This window comes from Saccoglossus kowalevskii, chromosome 17 (assembly GCF_978046115.1).
Source record: "Saccoglossus kowalevskii chromosome 17, keSacKowa6.1, whole genome shotgun sequence".
NCBI classification, from domain to species: domain Eukaryota; kingdom Metazoa; phylum Hemichordata; class Enteropneusta; family Harrimaniidae; genus Saccoglossus; species Saccoglossus kowalevskii.
The window spans coordinates 21293605-21315210 of NC_140657.1; the positions used below are offsets into that span (position 1 = coordinate 21293605).

The 21606-nt window shown below is 35.3% G+C and overlaps 2 long non-coding RNA genes across 2 annotated transcripts; one reads left to right on the forward strand and one right to left on the reverse strand.

Annotated features, from left to right (window-relative positions):
* Positions 1-10984: 10984 nt before the first annotated feature.
* Positions 10985-21575, reverse strand: LOC146732738 (uncharacterized). The gene is made up of 2 exons (XR_014926760.1): positions 21494-21575; positions 10985-11249 (listed from the first exon to the last, which is right to left on the reverse strand). It is a non-coding gene; the product is annotated as an uncharacterized LOC146732738 (long non-coding RNA).
* LOC146732739 (uncharacterized) lies at positions 11632-12884 on the forward strand. Its single transcript, XR_014926912.1, has 2 exons — positions 11632-11740; positions 12728-12884. It is a non-coding gene; the product is annotated as an uncharacterized LOC146732739 (long non-coding RNA).
* Positions 21576-21606: the final 31 nt, after the last annotated feature.

The window sequence follows — 21606 nt, forward strand, 5'->3', positions numbered from 1 at the left end:
AGACAAAATACAATACAGCTTACATATATTTCCTACTACAGAGTATGTGCAATCAAGAGGTTAAGATGCAGCCTGGTATCAACACTGCTTTGCACACATTGTAGCTAAAAGGGTGTTCCAAAAAATATTACATTTAAAGTGTGCTTTGTTTGTTTGCGATACTATTCAAGTGTATGAAACTGGAAATTTGTAGCAAATTAAATTATTTTAGTCAAAATGTGAATGTACTAACGTACAACCAAAATGTCCATCTGATAATAACAAAGACACCCAATAAAGATTATTTCAGATAGAGCGATATTACAGTGATGGGTAAAAAATAGGTTGTAGACTGCGCCAATAAAAAATGTCTCACCTTTGCTGTTTGCAGCTTCGATGACTATTTTTTTCTTGCCATTACTACCAGTATTTTTTAGTGCAGCAGACTGTTTTCTTTTAGCACGTACATGTACATCTATTAAAGGAATATAGTCAGTGTAAGTTATATCTGTCAGGAAAATTAGTGGGAGAAATTACTTTGGATATGCGTTGGGCAATTTGAATTGAAGTGAAGAAATGTAACATACATCAGGCACCCATCATGTACAACCATCATATCGTAGGCCTGAATATACCAATCAACTGTCACAGTTGCAGTGATTCTAATTAAAATGTGTTGCATCCCACTAATCTATCATGGTGCAATTTAATGTGTATTATTTCAATATGTGTAGAACATGAACTCTACCAAAAACATTGGAATCTATCAGCATATCCTATCCTTTTTCAGGGTTTAAGCACATTTTTTTATAGTGTTATAAATTAAAAGATTTGTCACTGTAGTGCACAGATTACAAATAGCTGAATTCTGAGACCCAGTTGCCACATAACTGCCTTTCAAATTTAGGTACTAACCATCATATATTCCTACCAGCTATCAAGGTGATAGCTATCATTTCATTTCAGGTACTAGCTATCATGGAATACGCCTAGCTTGCGATGGTTTAGCTCATTTAAATAATTTAGCAACTATACAGACTAGGTGCAGGCTAACTAGCCATCGTTGGCTAATATTAACCATGTATTTGCATTACACTACAAATCATGGCTAACAGTCGCATTGTTATTTTTTGTAGCTTGTGCAAGCTATCTTGCAGGCTAGTCGATAACTAAGTGATAGCTATAAGGGCAGGCAAACTGGATTTTGTAGCAGTGTTTGACTGGCAGGGAGCACTTGTTCCCTGTTATAGTTGTCCAGTTGTTGTAAAAAGCCGTTAGGCATGTCCCCACAAGAAGTGTAGGACGCCTGATGGGTAATATCAAGGTATCCAATTTCCCAGACCAAAACTGAAGAAAAAAGCCTTGACTAAATATAAATTGTGGGGGGATATTGTCTCACAATTTTGAAGGACAAAAATTGAAACCAATTTTGATGGGAACCAATGAAATCATGGCCTTTGAAATTTTTGACCCTCAAATTGACATATCCTCGTACAAGACCAAGAATGAGGAGTACCTCTTCCTACAGAAGAGTGACTTCAAAAGGGAAAATTAAACCTTACCTTCAGGGTCAAATTCAATGTCATCCAATGTCTTTCCTCTGAATTCATGGAGATTGCCCCTGTCCATTGATAGCAAAATCTTACTAACTTTTGCTGTCTGAAAGGCATCTTCTGGTAATCGATAGAACTTTTCATGTACTGATCGACTATGTCCCATAAATGTTGACAGCTGCTGCAACTCTGATGCTCCCATTTCTAAGATTTGTGCCACAGTTGCTACTTGTTTTCTGAGTCGTGTTGACCTGATGTACGATGGATTATCAGCACCACACTCATTGGCGTACTGTCGTAGTGTATCCGTTCCTCGGAAATGACTTAAGGAACCAACAGATGCTCTTGCAAACACAAATTCATTATCAGGGTTGATTCCAACTTCATGTCGCTTACTAATCAACATATTGATGGCTTCAGTGTGTTTGGGCGTCAGCAGAATTGCTACTTTGTTCTTCTTTTTACCTCTGGTTTCTACCCTGGAAAAATGAGCATACAGCTTCTTTTCTGTGCTTGAGAGGCTGTTCATAATTTCATCATTTCCCATAGAGGCATTTCTGTTGTTGTACGTCTGCACCTTGAGATTCCCTACCTCACCACTCCTCCTTCTATTGAAGAGTATCACTTGTGTCAAGGTGACCTGACAAAGGATTTTCCAATCTTCCAAACTGTTGCTGTGTTTGAGACTTGTCAGTGCTGATTCTGATTTGGAATGTAAAAAGTTATTCAACATTTTAATATCCTTGGTCAGTGGTAGCCTCTGTGGACTGTTCCAGCTAATTTCTTTAAGGGCCTGAAGTGCATGTGAAGAAACACTAGTGTACCATCTTTTTTCCATCATTTTAAGATGGAAACAGGCAAGATTTAAATATCTTCATTGCATTTTGAGAACATAATGGGTAGTAATTGACCATCTTTGATTTATAATAATAAAATCAATGCATGTCAGATACAGGTCAGGAACTGCCAAATTTATACGATTATGTTTCAAATGTTCTTGACTACAGCAAAATAGACACTTCATCCAAATATACAATAAACAACTATCAGAACATTAGAGATAATTACATGTGTGGCAAGTCATAACACTTTTTTTACAAGTGTTTTTTTTTATATGGCGGCTATAAATTGTAAGTATAAAAGTTCAAGTACAAACCTTTGCTTGGTTCAATATTGTTATCAATAGCTTCATCAGCAATTGTTGATTCACTTCCATAATCCTCATGTGTAATAAAATCTTTTCTTTGAATTTGCTTTGATCGTCTTTTTGTCCTAGGTGTGTCGTTTTTCATCTTGAAAGATTCCATTCCACTCAGTGCCTTTGCAATCTTGTGTAATCTGTGATATGCACTGTCTGATATTGTAAAGAAAACAAGATACTGTTAGACATCCAACAACGAAAGAAATGCATGTAGAGCAAGAATAGCAGTCGCTCATTTTGAATACAAATAATGGTAAATGCTATTTTTTCAATGCTTCAAATCTGAAACCAAAATTCAACCACAAAAGCATTGAAATACATACACTTTGAACATACGCCATCCCCAAAATATTGCACTCCAGACTTGTGCAATTGAATGACAGCACTTTTATTCGTCCTTATACCACAGCACACCCGTGCTGACTATTCCTACAGTACCCAACTTAAAAACTAAGTCACATTTTTACAGCAATAAAAAAGTTTAAGGTTGGGGAAGGGAAGGGGGACATCTTGCAGAAAATCATACATTTAAAATCAATTAAAAAAATATCATGGGAAAAAGTATTTAGCACAAAACTAAGTGGCCTGCCGGATTTTCTAAATAATGGCCCATCTATTAAACGGGAAAATAACATTCCGTGCTTCCTTTATATAAGGTCGAGAACAAAAAGTTATATTTGTGCAATTGTTTGTCCAGAAACAAGAAAATGTTATTATTAAATGCACTGGAATACAGCTGTATCGTCAACTGGTTAGCTCACAGTATTGCTAATTAGGGAAGGCAAATTCACACTACATGCCATGCACTCAACACTGAACGCAAAACAATCATATTCGAAGTTAAACAGTTCTTACCGTCTAATACTGTGAATATTACAACTGCATCAAACCAATCAGGACCGTATTTTGCGGAGACGTTTGCTCTAAACCTTAAGTTCGAGTCAAACAAGTCTTTTTTCATCAAGTGCCTTATCTCTTGAACTCCAAATATTTTTTTCTTTGCACCAATATATACACGCAGAGTTCGGATTGTTCACGTCAGTCTTCATTTGTGCTTCTCTAGAATCGTCCCGACATCCGTAGCGTTGATTAGCATAGTGACTTTATAGTAAGCAACTTTAAAATCAGTTTAAACCGTGAATCCCATTACAATTTACAAGTCGTTTTCTTTAAGATTTGGGAAATGGCGCTTCTCGACCACTTGAAATCAATTCACGCGCGACTTGAGTCCATATAGTACCTAAGATGCAAGACTGCTTCCGGATATGCGCATGTACCGTACGCACCAGTCAGAATGGAAGCTCAGGCAGCGTGTGTTCGAATAGTATGCGACGTAAAATTAGAAAGATCGATAGTAAATGCGTTGCTGGACAGATAAATTCTTCGATTGATAACCCGTCAATGTCAGGTACGTATTATGGGACATTTGGGGGGGGGGGTATTTTTCAGCGTCTCTAATAAATCATCTATCTAACCGCTGGACTGAATTAATGTTATTATCAAAAAATCTTAGAAGATTTGGCGAAAATCGGTCGTTTTTGGCATCGACCTATTTTCGCTCGGAAACGCAAGGGCGATAAGACTGGGTTTTCAAGGACGCAGGTTGTTTGAATCGGACTGTTTCGAGTTCGGTGTAGGTCTAGAAACATAACAACGTTGTTTTTAGTGAATACAGAATATGTTCTGTTTCAATGAAGGATTTTGATATGCCAATCGGGCAATTTTAACAACTTTTTACTGGAGCGTCCCCTGTATAAATAGTCCTCTACTCTAAAAAAATTACAATGGTACTCCTGCTCAGCGCGTCTTTGGTTGTAGCAATGTTTACGCAACTATACGAAAATACGCACACTTGCGAATTTGACAATATTCGCTTGACCGTTTTAGCACAGGGAGCCCAGGAACTATGATCAACTGTACGCACTCCCTATGAGCGGGGGGGGGGGGGGGAGTAGTGTAAGAAATAGACAAGGGATGAAGGCTCCAGCCAGCTCACATTTTTTAAACTTAAAAAAAACAGACGAAAAGAATGAAAAGTAAAATCTAAAAAAAATACCAGGTTGAATATTAGTTGCTCCTTCAAATTTCGCCAAAGCCTTTCCTACATTTTACCGATATCTGCAGAATAAATCAAGAAAACTACACAAATTGACTCCATTTAGGAATTCCTAACTGTTTGCCCGAACGCACGGCACAGTTGGACTGGTTGTTGACAAAAATAAAAAATGTGAGCTGGCTGCAGCCTTTATCCCTTGTCTATTTCTTACACTAGATACCAGCCGATACCCCCCCCCCCCCTTCCGCTCATAGTGCGTACAGTTGATCATAGTTCATGGGCTCCCTGTGGTTTTAGGATAGCGGGAATAGAAGCAAATACCAGTTACAGCACTCAATCACTCATGAAGATTGATGATTCGATTGCTGGCCGGGATAGATGTATTAAGTGTTCATTTTGATGCAATATGTCTACACTTGCTATTCTCAATTTCGATGTGTAAAATCATATCGCCGCTGTGGAAGGCGACAGCTGACAAATTGTTTTTTTGCAACTGATTTTAATAGGTTTCTTCTTTTTTAATATTCTGATGTTTACTTGGTCGTATTCTGTGTATGCCAGTCAGACACAGACACCAAGTAAGTAAACGGGCCGGAACTCTGAAGGTCCTGGAGAAAGTGTCATCGTACAACATTAATGAATGAAATGTACATTTCAATCTCATGCTTTCCAACAATCCAATATTTATGCTGGTGAATAAAGTATACTGTCTACGATATACTGCAAAGAAATAATATATCTATTTACCCGTCGTTGATTTGTGTATAAAATTCTAAGAATACAAAACAAATAACTGACAACAATCGAAACAAAAACTGCCGAGTACACTACACAGTCACACCAGTTAGAAAAAGATACTGTAGAACTCATGACAATATTTAAAAAAAAAATTAAGTTTGCAGTCTCCGTGAACAAGTTCACAACCTCTAATATTGCAAAACCGTCAGTTGTAAACTGAACTGAGCTTTAAATCTCATTAGGATTTCCACATGAAGTTACACAGATCGAAAAAAATGCAATATTAAAGCGTGGTAGTCGTCGCGCTGCGCATGTTCAACATTGTGTTGATAAACATTGATTTTTCCATAATCCAGTGTGCTCTTCAAATGGAAATCACAAGTATGAGGTTTGACCTGGGCGCGACTTGTACTGATTCCCGCCGGTGATTCCTTCGATACCTTCCAATCACATGAAAATTGTCCAATTAAAGCTTGGAAACATGTCAGTTCTTACTCGTTGGTCTGCGCAGCAGTCAAAGTCGCGATCTTTGTTTATATGAGACCAATATAGCTCGCACATGCGCAGCGCGACGACTATTGCGCTTTAAGACAAGGCTATATACTATTACTAAATTTTCTTATTTGGGGAATATTTTTGTGAGTGTACATGTGTGTATTAAAATTATCAAAACTTCAAATGTAATCATAGTACAAATCATTAATGTAAACAAAATTATTGAGTGATCTTGGATTTGTTGGAAAAGTAGTCAAAATGGTGTGTCATTGTCTAATTGTTTTATAAAAAGTGAACAAATTTTTTTGTAAAATTAATGACCCCGATAGACGCCCTTCGCGAAGTGTCTTGTAATTTGATTAAAAAATAGTTTTGTTTGATATCAAATGTTTTGGGTCAATTTGTAGAAAATCAAAAGATCTAGCATAAAGTTTCAGGGTGGGTTCTCCACTCAAGTAAACAACTAATTATTACTGACTTGCACGTTTCCTTTCAATAACAGAATGATTAATTTGCAGGGTTATTTTTGGATTGAAAAATTTAAGTGTATTTTCATAATTAATGTTTACAATTGTTTGTTATCAGTGTTCTCCCAAGGAAAATACCATGTATATATTCTGTGGAGATTAAATTCATGAGAGCCTTAAAATGATAAAATGCATAATCTGCAAAGCATTTCAAGAAAAGCTGTGGTCTCTGCTGTCAATCATTTTTGGTATCATACACTTTACCTTTTTTGACTCCCATGTGCAAAGCACAAAATGGGAGTCTTTGCAGTTAGTGTGTGTCCGTCTGTTCCACTGATATCTCAAGAACCATACATCTATGATCAGTTTTTGATGAAACTTGGTGCATAGATGCTCTGGGCCAATGCGCAGATTTGATTAGGTTTTGGTAAAATCCATGCATATTAATTACCTAATTTGCATGATAATAAGCTAATTTTTAGCTGTTCCACGACTGTTCCATTGATATCTAAAAAACCACTCAATGGATTTTGATGAAACTTTGTATATAGATGCTCTGTACTAATGTTAGGTTTTGATTAGTTTTTGGTAAAAATTACCTAATTTGCATAATGATTAGTGAATTTTCTGTTTTTTTAACTGATCAAGTACTAATCATCACATTTCAATGAAACTTGGTACATAGATGTCATAGGACACTGCACAGATAGTTTTAGGGTAATATCAGTGCATATTAATTACCTAATTTGCATAATTAATAATCAGCTTTTGATGTTTCAAGTAGTGAGCATTACATTTCAATGAAACTTGGTACATAGATACTTGTGCATATTAATCACCTAATTTGCATAATTAGTTAATTTTCAGCTTTTCCACAGATATCTCAAGTACTAATCATCACATTTCAATGAAACTTTGTACATGGATGCTGTAGGACAATAGACAGACTTGGATAATTGTTGGTTAAAATCTGTACATATTAATTACTAATTTGCATAATTAACCACTTTTTAAGCTATCACACTGATATCTAAAGTACTAATTATTCCATTTCAATGAAACTTAGTACAAAGATGCTCTAGGACAATGTACAAACCTGATTAGTTTGGGGTTAAAATCTGTTTATAAATTCCCTAATTTGATTCCCATCACATAGATTGTCTGTTACATTGCGCAGACCTCATTAGTTTTACACTCAAATCTGTTCATATTAATTTTCTGATTTGCATTATTAGTTTTCAGCTTTTCCATCACTATCTCAATCAAGTACAAGTAATTTTGAATTATATTTAATGTGTCTCCAATACTCTCAGCACATGGGAGTTCTTTCTAAGCTTTCTTTGATGTTAATAGTTACTATGATATTTATAGTTTTGCTGCACTTTTGAGATGCGTTTGTCTCTAATTTTGATGAATAACAGCGGAGCTATCTCACCCGTGAGGCTGCTTGTTAATATTACAACAATTTGGCATTCCATTTTTGGTAGATAAATTAATATTTTTACATTATTTTTTTCTTCAGATCATGTAGCTGGAAGTTCAGCTGATGTGTCAGTTACTGTTACCAGAACAGGTTCGACCCAGGAGATATAATACCTACTTGCACCGTGTTGATCCTGTTTTGCCAACACAAAACCAACACAATGCAGAATTGGTGGCAGATAACGTAACATGTACAGATAATACAGAAGAAAGTGAAGTATGTTTACTTAATGTAAACACAAGTTGCAATCATGATGCACCATCAACGTTGAATGATGAAGTATTTGATAACATTGTCAATATCGACCCATACACAAGTGACTCATTGTCAGAAGAAGGAATACAAATTAAAATACCTACAACAGAATCAGATCAAATATTTGACATCAATAACGAGACTGCTTGTGATAATGATAATGGCATTAACACAGATAAATGGCCAGATCTTCTTTTTGAGGATGTTGAAAATAATACTCAGGATTTTGAAAAAGTAACAGATGACAATATAACACAACCAGACAGTTCTTATAATAACATTGGACAGTCTATTTATGAAGGACATGGTTTAAAAATTGAAACTTCACTGCTGCTAATATTGGTATATTCAATAACTCATTCAATTACAGGAATGCAGTTACCTGATTTACTAACACTAATCTCACTCCACCTTCTTGAAGTTCATCCAGCCTATACAAGCATTTTGAAATACAAGAAATATTTTTCTAACATGAATAGCCCACTTGTTAAGCACTGTTTTTGTAGTATATGTCTATTATCAGTTTAGGAGGATGACAATATGTGCAAATACAATGTGTGGAAGAGATCTGAAATGTAATATGGAAGCAATGTCCTATTTCATTGAAGTACCAGTTGATATCCAACTTATATTATATTTATAACTTAAAATATATTCAGGCGCCCTGCTCTGGTTTTTCAAATTTGTTAAAAAAAACGATTCAAGCGGAGAAAAAAAAACTGAAAACTATGAAGACATTTATGATGGCACCATCAATAACAAATTATCACAGCCAGATGGGCCTTTGTCGTCATCATTTCCTTACAATATTTTATTTACCTTTAACACCGATGGTGTTCCAATATTCAAAAGTTCAAAATATTTGATATGGCCCATGTATTCAATGATAAATGAGTTACCTTTCAAGGAAAGGAAAAAAAAGGAAATTTTGCTGTTATGCGGGCTCTGGTTTGGCGACTCTAAGCCTCTTATAATTTCTTTTGCAAGGCCTCTACATGAAAAATTATTATCACTAGAGGAAAGAGGTATTAAGATTACAATTGATGACTATGCAACTTGTAGAGCTTTTCTCATTTGTGGAACTGCTGAATTGCCTGCAAAAAGTCTTGCTATGAATTTTGTACAGTACAATGCTGGTTATAGTTGTATAAAATGTTATCAAAATGGCGAGACTGTATTCACTATAAAGAAGACCATAGAGGACATGTACATGCATATAAATATCAGGATGCTAACCCACTGGGTCTTCAAAGGGATAGTAGTAGGTGTTTAGACTATGCTCGTGAGGCTGTTACAAGTGGGGTTCCTGTTTATGGCATAAAAGGTCCAAGTTTTCTAATGGGTCTGAACAACTACATTCAAAGTAGCACCATTGATTATTTGCATTGTGTGTTATTGGGTATTGTCAAACGCCTTCTGTCTCTGTGGTTTTCACCATCGTATTCTACCAATATAATTTCATTATTAAACCATGTTGATCTTGTAGATGAGCGTTTACTCAAAATCAGACCTTCTTACAATATAACAAGAACACCAAGATCAATAACTTCTCATTTAAAGTATTGGAAAGCTTCAGAGCTCAGACCATGGCTTTTGTTTTACTCACTCCCATTGTTGTTGGATATCATGGATCCTGACTTTTATACTCACTATTGTTCTTTTGTAGAGGCAGTATGGTTGTTAACCCAGGACTCCATATCTGTCATGGACTTGGATCAAAGTCAGCGCTTTTTTGAATATTTTGTATGGGGCACTTTGAATCTTCATTCTTTACTTCACTTGCCTGACTGTGTAAAAAGTTTGGAACCTTTCTAAGTACATTCATGCTTTGCATTTGAAGATGCTAATAGAGAATTACTCAAACTGTTCCATGGCACACAGAGTGTTGACTTGCAAATTGTAAATTCATTAAATGTAATTCAATTATTGCCATCATTGATCAAATCTGTACCATTAGGATCTGAAGCCACAACACTGAGAAATTAAAGGTCACTCAGCACTTGGATTTTGACACATTTGCACTAGGTAAAAGCTATTCGAAAATATTACCAAACGCTTTATTACAACAAGTCGCAGAAATACTTGGGGAAGTTCCTAATCTTGTTTTTTTAGTAGAATTAAATTCAGAAGTCAAATTATTCATTCGAAGGAATATACAAGAGTTTTTGTAAGAAATTCATATACAGTTAAATATATTGTTGATACCTGCATATATTATAGTTATGTCAAATACTTTGCTGCTCATATGGCTTGCACTAATAATTGCAGTAATGTATGTTCATGTTCATCTGTAACCCTAGCTTTCATTTCCTGCTTTGATAGTTCAGACAACACCTTGGTTGTCAATACTGAGAATAACCCAAATTACATTGGTGTCAAACTTCCTCATATCCACAAAGTGAATAGGAATACTAATCGAACTGATGTCATACATGTGCGTAGTATTATATCTCTGTGTCTCGAGGTTTCTTATCCACAAAATCTTTATGTATGTGAATTTCCTTGTTACCTATAGAAACTGATAAAATGCCCCTTTTTTGGATAGAATATGTATGAATCCTTTGATTAAACACTTAAACTATGATGATAGCTTAAAGGGCGTGGTAGTAGCACAGCGTATCTTCGAATATTGTGCAATGCATTTCACATGCATTGTACCTGTCACTATTAAACAGGAGGGGGTGCGACAACCAATACCCCTTAAAGCTTGCCTTTTTTTACTTAAAGGTGTACACCTTAAGGCATGTCAACAATCACTTATTGTATTGTCATATTATTTATTTGACTTTACAGTAAATACTACAATTTGCTTATGTATGTGTAGTGATAGTTGATTTTGTGTGCGTAGAAAGGGTGTTTATATAATAGCTTTGGTCTTCCACATTGACGGGCAAAAGTGGCGGCCCTTTGTCCCGTGCTGGTATTGATTGGATTGTCTCTCTGCACTTGAATTCATACCATTTACCATTATCCAATACTAATGTCACTGCCTTTATTTGCTTCCATACATTTGTTTATTCTGCTACAAATACATAAATTTAGAAAGATTAGTATACATGTATATTTACTGTGCTCAAGACTGGTAAAAATAACATGCAGTAAATGTTACAAATTATTGTGTGTAATGATCATATTACAATTCAAATTATATATTGAAACTGTGAATTGTTGCTTTAACATAAATTCAGGGATTTTTGACTAAAATATAGAGCAATCATAATTAAAAATAAAATTGTGCACCCCCCAAACAAACAAATCACAGCATTTCTGAATACTTAAATTTATTTTTAAAATTAAAATTTTTTATAACTTCATAAAAATCTTTTAATAAGGGACAGTCTAAAAGGCGGCTCCTCATTAACATAAAATATTACGAAATGTGATTTGAATGAACATCGCCCTCACTGCTTACTTGGTGACCGTTATGATTTTTGTCAGAGGTAGTTTCAGTAGATTTTTGGCATCTTAAACCTATTCTCCCGTAGAAGAGGATCGCTTTTGTTACTAACAAAGGTAAGCACGTCTGATTTGTTTTTAGATTGTTTTATTGATTGTGATACCTCGTAGCAGTTTAATTCGTGATCTGACTGTCTGTGTTCAAGGCCTACTAAAACACTACATGAAAAGCATGGCCTGCAAAGAATGTGTCAAATATGATCTTACTTAAGGAGTATATAATGCTTTGCAGGTAGACAACCATTAAGTGTTTGCACAAGCTCCCCTAATAGTATTAAATCGTGCTCAAATATAGCCTATATCGACTATGGTGTTTTCAAAATGGCGGCGCCCAGGCTCTTGCCAGTCATTTTTAGAAAAACATATGTATTTTAGATATCTTGAATTTACGTGATTGCATCGACCTCCGCTGTTCGTCGGTCGATTTTCCCGCTGTACTGTCTTCGTACATATACCCGGTATCATCGTGATACCCTCATATTACTAACAGTACTGTGTATAATAACTACCAGAAATACACTCTTTGAAAAATTCAATGTTCAATTGAAACCAACCAGCCAATCAATGAGTGCAATGCACATTGATGTCATTAGAAACCAATTTTTGGGTTTGATTTGTGAAATTTATGAAGATAATAAAGTAAGCACAACACAGCTGGTTCATTAACTGTTTTTTCCACAAAATTGTTTTGGATATAGGAGCATTAATGCTCTATACTGGGAAGCCCTGTCAGGTATTATACCCCCCATCACTTCACAAACCTTGGGCAAAAAAAATAATGTTGTACAAGCCTGGACCCAAGACTATTTTATTAAATTTTGGCATGTTTGTATTGCACCAATACAAAATTAATACATCTCGCTTCTTGAATCATAGCATATCAAACCTACCCACCTACCAAGGATATGGTTCAGGCATACATATACCCTATAATTTTGTTACATTCCCTGGGGGTAGAGCTTTCAATTGATTACTGAATAAATTGTATAATTTTTGAGGCCAAACATTTTAATAATAAAAAAAATGTATTCTTTTTTTTTACAGAGTGCCCAAATGATTACTGTGTTCCAGTAGCTGATTGTAAAGCTGTATTTTGGTGAAGATTGTTCTATTGGATTTCTCTTTTTCTTGTTGCTTTAGAGGTGAATTCACTTGTCGTAATGGCCTTTGTTAAAAGGATTAAACAAAGTTCAACTCTGAACGGTATTAGTAAGAGTAATTTATTTTTTATTATTAAACTCTATCGGTTGGCTGAAAGGGGTGATTCACCCATTCACGTTACTTTATGCAGAGTTAAAAATTTAATAACTCAGCAAAAGCAATTTTTATTGAAAGTAACCAAAAAATGTAGCACTAGGGTGAAAGCTTTTGCTGTACTGCATTTCAGGCAGTACACAAATTGTGTCAGAGAAATAAACAAATATTGGGTAGAAAAAATGTCTAGTGTATGTGGTGATGATAAAACTGCCAAGGATTTCCGGTCACTTTATCAGTCATACATAAAGCTGAAAAAAAGATGTCCTCCTTCTAATGTTGCAAAACATTCTCTTTGTAAAACATTTGTTGTGAAAGAAATTAATATAATTAACAAACGATGGTGTACAATAGAATCTTTAAAAAGAAACCATGGATCTGAGAAAAAAATTAAACTGGTATTGACTGATATTAGGACGAGAATGTCAAGGGTTAATAAACTTAGAAACAAGAAGAAAAAATTCCTGCAGGTCTGGTCATGCACTTGTGTTAACATTGCACTAATGACAAACTATTTACAGTTCCTTTGACATCTCTTAATGTCAGTGACTTGGTGCAAACTGTAATGAAAATCACAGGGATAGATAAACAACAATTTAAACTCATAGCTGCTGGAAGGCCACTTAAATATGTCATACCTTGTCCTTTACCTAATAAAATTTACATTAATATTTCTGGATTAGGTGGGGTTAGATCTTTGGCTAAACAGGCCCATCCTAGTAAACCAAACTGTGGTCCTTGTGGTATGTGTTCTTGTCAATCTAGTTCTCGGTGGTACCATAAAATAAATAAATCTAGTGACTTTATAGATTGGATGGGAACAAAATATGGTGTTAATCAGTATATGTGTATATGTTCATCCTGTGAAGTAAAAATAGAACAGGAATTCAAACAAAAAGCATCAAACACTGCCAGTGCTCTTGTTGACAAAAGAAAAAGAGTTGAGTCATCATGCTTCATTTGTACTGACAGCCAAAACAGTAGTAATGTTACAGCTACTGTCAATGATAAACAACTTTTTAAAGCCATTTTTTCCCGAGCAGTGCACTTAACAGATGACATTCCAGATTTAGTTCCTCTGTGCAGTGACCACTATGATTTATGGCGGAAAAGGAATAGAGTTCATTGTACTATTCCAGATTGTGGTATTGTTATTGTTGGTAGTGTTCGATACCCCCCCCCCCAAGCCCTGAAATAATTTTAGCTCACTGCAGGGATCAGGGAGATTACCTAAATGTTGAGTTGACATCTGACAGTCCTCTGTGTGGTTCATGTTACATGAATTTATATAGAACGTTAGATTGTATTAAAAAACAAAATCAAGGTTTCCTCTCGGATAATGCAACCTTAAAAAAAATTGTAGATGACATACAACAAGAAATGTGCATGGGTAATGTCCATAATATAGAGTTAGAAGCAATGTACATAGTTACATGTTATGTAGCAGATAAGCTGCTTAAAAAAGACCCACTACTTCTTCAAGAAGCTCGAGACAAATATCAACAAGTGATTACAGAAATGAGTAATAAATATACACTTGATAAAACACTGGAATATTACACAAACAAATCTACAACACAGCTGAAACATGAATTGACAAAAATGTTTGGCCATCACAATAAAATCTGGAGGTGTTGTCAAGCCTTATTATGGTACACTTATACTCCGACACGGTACAAATACTAGGGAAATTTTACATGTGCTATATCACAATACACGTGGTACAATTGTCAAAATACAGGAAACATGCACAAAACTTGAAAACCAATTGTTGCAGAGCACAAAAGAAAAAAGTCCAAGTTCAATGTCTATTCTTTATGCAGCTTCTGAAGATCTGAATGAGAGACTGTATAACCAAGCAAATAGATTCATTGCCAAACACAGTTGTCATCCTAATCTGTCTAAACTTAAAATCAATGAAGTCATAAATGATATTGATCCAGTTTTGTGGAATTTTGTTTTTCTTATCACAAAAAGTAATGTTGAACGAGTAGAAATGTTCAGAAATAAATTTTCTTGGGGGGAACATTATATGGGATTTTACAGAGAATCCTCCATTTTTAAACACAAAAAATACTTGCGTTTATTCTTTAATGTGTGTCATTTATTATTTCTGAAGAATAGCAATTGTTCTTATCCACTACACTTAATATTGACACGTACAGTGGTTCCTCTAAGTTGGCTAATTTGTTTAATTCATTCGGGCTTGTCAGTTCAAAAACTACATGCAGAGAACATATGAATCGGGTCGTTACTGATATCATTGATGAAGAGTTCGCAAACTCGTTTACCCAAGATGCATTTGCCATTACTTCAGTTGACAACATTGATGTTGGCCAACCACATGCAGCTGTAAGAGCTGATTTTAAAAACAGAGGCATTCATGGGACATCTTATCAGGCGGTAGAACCAAAACCAAATTCTTTGAAGTATTCAGGGGATGACTTCATGCCTGGCAGTACAAGAGAAAGAATTTTTTCTGAATTAAAATTGATTAAAGTGAATAATGACTCTGATTCCTTATTCAGATGTATTGCTATTTGTTCTTCTCGTGCATTACGTTTGTGCAGCAGAAATGATGATGGACAACCAGAACTTGAGGAACTTTGTAACTTTGAATTAGAACTAGTGTCTGCTGTCAGAAAGGCCATTGCTAATGTACTACTTTCTCCAGACAGCTATGACTTTTTTGAAGAAACCCTTTCAAGTCACGATCAATCTGTTTTACTAACAAGTAGGTTTCCTACTTTTGCTGCAAGAGCTGATCAGTTGTGTAATTCTGATGTTTATCATTTTTGTTAAAATGTCCTGTAAAAGTATATTCTGATAAAGGTGAATTAACACATGTATTTGGATTAAAATATGATACAGTAGAACCATTATTTCTACTCTGTGATCATCTTGAAAACTACAGTCTTCTTATATCCAACGAGAAACTAAGTAATGTTGATCTGTTTGATTTATCCGTGCCTGACATGATACTAAAACCATGGATGGTGGTCAATGTACAGTTATTAGAACCTGAAATTGTTATCAAATCAATGATTAGCATCTTTGACCCCAATATATACAATGCAGCAACACGTATATCTGGGGATGATGATCCACCTAATGCTAAAAAAAGGAAAACAGTAACCAGTGTAAGGACTGTTAAATCACATGTTGATAGTCTACACCATTTTTTACCATATATGAGTCTTCAGAGTGCACCTCCTACTCAGAATATATCTCCTGATGACTTTAACCTCTCTGAAAATGAAAAGAGTGCTCTTAACAATACTAGAACAGAATTATTTAATTACATTCTACAAAAACATTCCATATTTGAACTGAAATCTTCAGTTGTTTTACCAAATGTGAAATCTATGTTGTCTCATCATCACCCCCCTATTACAGAGAAAGCTAAGGCAATCTACCTTGGGGTTTTGAATGAACCCTGCGACAATATTGATACAGTAAAGCATGTAGTTGAAAAACTACACCATATTTTTAAAATAGGGAAAAGATTAAAATATTTAGTTGTTGTTGGAGATGGCAAAACATTTGACATTTTGGTAAAATTGAGGCATGAATATTCATCTGAACTTCATTGGTTAATAGCATTTCCAGGGGATTGGCATTTGTTAAAAACACTCAACCAGTCATATTCAAAATATACATGGAGGCAGGATTAAAGGATATTGCCAAGGAAACTTTCAAAGAGGATGGCTTACTGACTTCTCTGTTGCAATGTCACAACTTCAAAAGATGTCACAAATTTATATTACATGCATGGGAGGCAATGTACAGACACCAAATATCAGAGTTTTTCACTTACCGCCAAGCAGTCAACAAAGATCTCTGGAAATGCGACATGAATTGTGATGAGATCTTGAAACAAGTTTGTAAATTGTCTCTCAGAACATATGATTTTGATAATGACAATCAATTAAAAAATATTTTGGAAATTTTGGAAGAAATGGAAATCAAAATTTCTGGTTTAGAAGAGGAATTTTCAGAGTTTCTGGAAACATGTAATATGAAAGATGATACCTTCCAGTTTTGGTCAAATTTCATACATAGAGATTGTTTTGGTTATATTTCATTATTTTGGGGATTTAGAAGTTCTAACTGGCTACTTCGAGTTGGAGCCATCAAAATGCTGGCTCCACTATCCCATGCTTATGATCGTCCTACTTACTTGCGTTTAATACCTAAACATCTGATGGACATTATTACGATGCCAAAGAACATTCTAGAGCATCTCAAGTCAGGTGGATTTTCTGCATCTTTAAGTGGGTGTACTTGGCGAGAATTGGCTTTGGATGAAGCCCATGAGTCTTTAATAAATTTACATGTCAAGACATCTATCAACAAGCCATCCCCAGAATTACTTGATAATATGGCAGTGTATTTACCATACCGTGCTGCCTGTCAAAATAATCTTGAAGCACAGTTATTACCAGAATCAGAAATGAAACTGAAAAAATACAAAGATGAGCAGAAATCAGTGTGTGAGGCCGAGAATGAAATTTGTAAAAAATATTTCAGCAAAGCATGTCAGTCTTCAGCTTTCACTGTGGCTGAAAGTAACAGAGGTTTACAGAAACTTTTCACTACTGAAATAGCATCAGGTTCAGTACATGAAGACCTGAAAATTTTTTATGAAACAGGAAAAACAGCACAGTCACATTACATCAATAGCAGGTTATTACACTTGCCCAGTACAGATGCCCCTGTAAGAAAAAAAAGGTTAAGAACATTCACATCAATAACAACCAAAAAGAAAAAGGTTCGAAGTAGTGATCAGGATAAAAAGTTGCTTGATTTGTGCCTAAAAAAGCAAATCTCTTACTCAATTAAAACAGGTACCCCAATAGATTCTTTCAAGCAGTGTATTGCTCTTCCTAGGGCCATATGCAATTCAGATGGTACAATGCATCATCAATCAACAAAATCAAACAGTACAAAAGTATTTAAGTCACGCTATGAGAAAGAAAAAATAGTCACTGATAATTTACCAAATGGATGGGTTCCACAGTTAGTAATATTAGAAGGAATGTTTGTAATACAAAGTGCACCTATCCGTACATATCATAAAACATTCCATGACTACCTTCTTTATCTCCTCCGCCGCTGGATCATACCACACTTCACATATTACACACAGGCAGTCCACTTGTTATTTGATGATCCAGGTTCTTTATCTGCAGAAAAACCTAGTCCTAAAACATTAGAGAGAGATAGGAGGGACCTAAAGAAACCAAACTGTAAAGTTTATGATTATATACGTTTAGATACTCCTCTCCCTAAAGAACACTGGATGGTGTTCCTAGGAGAATGAACGAACACAAATTTGTTAATTAAACTTCTTTGTAATGAATTGCCTCATCTCATAACTGCCCATCTTGGTACCAGTAAGACATTTCTTGTAGCTGGTGGGTTTGAAGGAAACAATCGAGGTAAAGCTTTTTACGTATGCGAAGGCATTATTCATGAAAATTCTGCATTTCATAGTAATCATGAAGAGACTGACACTTTGGTGTGGTTACATGCGATTAAAACACAGTATTCAAAAATATTGATATACTCACCAGATACAGACGTTTACCATATAGGTTTACCTTACATGTCATCTGGTGAGTTAGATTATTTAGATGGTGATATCGGTGGTACAAAGGAGGTGATAATACAACTAAGTGCCAGGTCTGGTGATTTATCTTATTTATTTTTAAATAAATTAAATGATGCCCTTCAAAGAGATCCAGATTTGGCGGATATACAACCACATGAAAGAGGCAAACTCCTCCAATCTATGTATATTGTTTCAGGTTGTGACTATATTTCTTTTTTTGTTGGATTTGGTAAAGCTGCTTTTCTCAATGTACTTTTTCAACATTCTAGTTTCATATCAGAAAAATCTGTCCAGGCGAAAGGAAGTCTAAGCGATTGTGACTGTAATGAAGGTCTCTTATCATTTTACAGATTGATTGGAACACCTTATTTCAAACATTATTTAAGTGAATTTTCAGGGGATTATTGTAATCCAGACGATATGTACAAATCAATGAAACATGATACACCACATAATGATGAATTACATCTTCATCACCTTTGGTTGCACAAGATTCGAAATGTTATTCAAAGTAGAATTCGTGGCGAAGAAGAATGGATGCCAAATTCAACAGCGCTTTATTGTCACTGGTCACGTTCTTGCTTTGTTTCAAAAATTTGGAACCAGGCTCATGAAAGTGAAATTGTACTGCCTGAATATGGAGATCATGGTTTTAGCTTACAAAACAACAGTTTACAAATTATTTGGGATACAAAAGAAAATATGGAAATGGTAGAAGCCACTGTGTTTGAGTATACAAAGGGGTGTGGATGTAAGACTGGCTGCACTACACGTCGATGTTGCTGTTTTAAAATTAACAAAGTGTGTGGACCTGGATGCAGGTGCAAGAATTGTACAAACACAGGACAAAACCAAGAAGTTGACAGCAAAGATACATCTAATCTAATAGTGGAAGAAATGCAGTCAGCAGATACAGAAAATCTTGAAGTGGATATTATAGAAGAAGAGGAAGAAGAATATGAACTTGTAGAGGATAATGTGCGTGAACTTGATGAAGATGAGGAGGCAGCCCAAGCAGATTATGAACAGGAATACGAGGATGAACAATAAAAATAAATAATTACATAACTACAAATAATTTTACAGCCCACATATTGGACGTTGAAATACTGTCAGATGTTGATTACATTCTGCAATATTTTTTTTTTCAGTTTTATTGATGTTGTTACAATACACTAAGTCATGCTGAGCAGTGCTCCTCTCCAGTTTGCCAAATTGTAGTACCGTTAAATCAGTATTAAAAGTCGCATTTCTAATTTAATTTATTTTGAACAACTGAGAACCAAAAATTCACCATTTCTCATATGTGTAGAAGCTTTAATAGAAGCTGCATCCCTTTGTTTCATTGTATCACTTTAATAGAAGCCGCGGCTTCTAATACAGATTTTACAGTAATCAATATTTTTAAATCTCAGTAAATCTGATAACATAGTATATGGTATATTATAGCAAGTTACTAACATCAACAAGTACTTCAGTGTAAAATATGTTGGTGAAAAGACAAACATTATCAGCACAGATTACTAGTATATAATTTTCATAATATTATTATGCACATTGTAAAGTTCTGTAGCCTTAATTTAGAGATGTACAAAGTCAAACGAATTCTTTATGTCCCCACATTCCTAACTGTATCCCTACCCTCCACCACTTTATATAAATATGTCATTCCTAAAGAAGGGGCATACACAATTGAATTAGGGATGGAGGGGTAGGGTTAGAGTGAGAGGTGGAGTACAAAAGGAATTCTCGGGATGATAGTACCCACACCAAATATTACTCTGCACAAGTACTGTTTTACTGTATACATGTTTTCTCCAATCAAATGGCTTCTTTTTTTTTAAATCTCGAAAGAGTACATTGTAATTCTCGCCAAGATCTCCGGTGCGTCTAAAAAACGAACGCACGTCAACAGCTTTATTACACTTCCGGGTATTGATACGCTGTTGACATCCTCGCATGGCCTGATTCAACACTGCATGAAATATATGGAAATCAAACTATAAAGCTGAAATTTGACACAGTTATCGATTATAGAACTATGTTTTAACCCTGTAAGTTTCATTAATGTTCAAGATTATTAACTCACTGAACGGGGTCACGAAATATTTACTTTAGTACCCATTTGCACGTTTTCCTCGATGTAACACAGAAGAGAGACATTCATTTCAATTATGTTCGTGTTTATTCACTAAATAAAACACACCTACAGTAAAAATAGTACTGTTATACATGTATTTACCTTCAAAGTAACTGTATTAATTGCACGCATAGTTAGATATCTGTACATTAACGTGGAGTAGACGTTACTATAAATTCCGACGTCCGCCATATTGAATTTTGACCTTCATGGGGGGGAGGTCATTCAGGCAAAGGTTATTATGTTAATGAGGAGCCTCCATTTAGACTGGGATATACACTGGGATGAACACGATAAAGACACGAAACTATAACGCATTTAATCGGACATTTCACAGTCAAACGTCGTGAAAGGCCTAGCAATCTGACAGGAAGTACGAAACCTGCAACGATCTAGCCATGGTCACTACGCCTCTGGCAAGTAAAACTGGGGAAAACACAAACTGACACAACACAAGCATATAGGCCTCAATGTTACCTTCCGACCAGTCATTCGTTCAATATTATCATGCAAGTGGAGGTGTTCCGACCGACGTGATCGTACGATATCTGTTTTCGCAACTCGCGGTAGCAGTTTCATTTTGTTCACATGCAATTTTTAAATATAAACAAAGCAACATTCGACAGATGACTAAACGACACATGATTCTTATTAAAAACTTTCAAATATGAATTAGATCGATCGCTGACTGGCGTGCGTGAAGTGATGTCGCACTTCACGCACGCCAAAGTAATATTTACGCTATGGGGACCGGGACACGGTTTCCGGTGGTAACGTCAGACGCACACGACAATTTTCTTACCGATTAACCAACCAGATCTTATTGTTTTTTTCGGAAATCTTTAATCCACGACATTCCAACCATCGTCTCAACCTGTCCACGTTTTTAACGTATGTATGCAAAAGTTTTGCACC